We start from the raw sequence: 2,253 nt of genomic DNA, 5'->3' as shown, positions 1-2,253 counted from the left end.
TTCCTAATACCTGCTGTCTTATGCCTGGTTTCCTAGAGAAACAAAATAAGTGAAATCTACATATGTATTTATATATAGATATGTTGTTGTTGTTAAGTACCGAGGAGTCGGTTGCGACTCATAGTGACCCTGCACAGGATTTCCGAGGCTGTAAATCTTTACAGGAGCAGAACGCCTCCTCTTTCTCCAATGGTTGGTGCTGTGAGTTAATGCACTGGAGTGCAAGATTGATTTGAAACAAAAGGTCAGTGGTTCAAGCTCACCATCCACTACTCAGAAACCCTATACTCTAGGAGGGTTGTTAGGAGTCAGAACTGACTTGGCGACATTTAACACAACATATATATGTTGTTGTTAAGTGTCATCGGGTCAATTCCAACCCATAGCGACCCTATATAGGGTTTACAAGAAGCAGTTGGTGAGCTTGACTCACCAACCTTGCAGTTCAAACGACTTTGCAGTCTTACACATTAGCCCACAGTGCCACACCAGGATATATGTTGTTTTGTGAAGTGCTGTCGAGTCAGTTCCAACCCATAGCCACCCTAGGTAGGGTTTCCGAGGAGCAGCTGATGAGATTAAACCATCGACCTTACAGTTCAAATGACATTGCAGTCTGGCGCATTAATCCACTGTGCCACACCAGGACTCTAGGCCCATTATATTAGAAGAGGCCACATCTCCGTAGAAGCAGCTCTTTAATTGATTGGCTGCTCATAATCACTCCTCATAGAGTTAACTATGCCAAATCAGGTGTGCCTCTGTAGGATCAGCATTGGACTGAGAACACAAAGGTCAGCAGTTCAAACCCACCAGCTGCTACTTGGAAACCCTACAAATGATCACTATGAGTCAGTACAGATTTGATGACACTTAACAACAATATAGTCGGTGTCAATACTACCGGAATAAGAACATCATAACTGTGAATTCTCTGAATATTCTGGCCTAGTCAATTTGACACAAAACCCTAACCATTATAGTCCACGCTTGTCAGTTTGACACCAATCAATTATATGCAAAATGTTTAATAGAGAAAAATGTTTAGTCATATTTGTGCCTAACATATTATGACTAAAACATCTACAACTGAAAATAGTTTGTCTGCATTTACACCTTACATGTCACAAATGAACAAAAACAGGCATATCTGATGCACAAACACAAAACAAAACAAAAAGTATATATTCATTTCAATGTTCAAAGAGGGCATACAAGTTTACTCAAAACCCATGTGGTGACCAAGCCTCACTTCCTCTGACTTATCAAAGGGGAAAGTTAATCAAACTCAATATCAGCCCAAGCCAATTACTATGAAGTAGAGATCAGCCATGCCTGCACCCTACATCATTGCCTTTAAAATTAGTCAGACTTGGGAACCAATTTAGAAAACTCATTCTTGTTATTTTGTTTCTATAGAATCCCACACTTTTGGTACCACATGTCTTATGCTGAGTTTTCTAGAAAAGCAAAATAAGTGAACCGGTGAAACATATATGTGTGTGTGTGTGTGTGTATATATAGAGAGAGAGAGAGAGAGAGAGAGAGAGAGAGAGAGAGAGAGAGAGAAGTTTATTATCAAGGAAATTGCTTACAATTGCAGAATCCCAGGTTCCCAGTTGAAGAGAGAGCGAGTTAGACTTTAACACATTTCTGTAACATTGGAAGCAGGCCACACCTCCAAGAAAGCATGCCTTCAGTTGATAGGCACTCATCAAAGAGTTAACTATGTCTATGTTAAGTTTCATCGTCATGGTAATAAGCACATAATAATTTCTAAGCCATGGGGATTCTGGCCTAGTCAAGTATTCACAAAGCCCTAACACTTGGTTTTAGGACAACAACTTCTGTTTGTTTTAATATTAATTTACTGTTTAATCCATTTAATCTCTTTTTTTTTTTTAAGTTTTTATTGTGAACTGACTGATAGTTTATATGGGAAAACATTGGCTTTACACCATGGTATCACTGCAATGATTACAAACTCCTCAATGCATAATCATTCAAAAGCAGTTGCTTCCATTCCTTGTTTTTTTTTTGGTGGGGGGAGAGGTATATGCAGAAACACTCAGGAATATATAATAATTTAAACAACCAAAGGGCACATTCCTCAAGCCTGCCTTATAGCCACCTGTAGCCAGTCCCTCTCTACCCACGAGTCCAGAGTCTTCAGCTGCTCTCTCTCTCCATGTCCTCATCTCTGCCTCCATTTCTGGTGTTGCTGCTTCTCTGGATAGGGTCCCACACTCTACT

The 2,253-nt window shown here is 39.9% G+C and overlaps 1 pseudogene; it reads right to left on the bottom strand.

Annotated features, from left to right (window-relative positions):
• LOC102830509 overlaps nucleotides 1-1,754 on the bottom strand; it is a 19,475-nt pseudogene extending 17,721 nt beyond the window's left edge.
• Nucleotides 1,755-2,253: the final 499 nt, after the last annotated feature.

This window comes from Chrysochloris asiatica, unplaced genomic scaffold (assembly GCF_000296735.1).
Source record: "Chrysochloris asiatica unplaced genomic scaffold, ChrAsi1.0 scaffold00153, whole genome shotgun sequence".
Lineage (NCBI taxonomy): Eukaryota > Metazoa > Chordata > Mammalia > Afrosoricida > Chrysochloridae > Chrysochloris > Chrysochloris asiatica.
The sequence above is the reverse complement of the archived record's forward strand: the minus strand, read 5'-3'. Positions and strand labels throughout refer to the sequence as shown.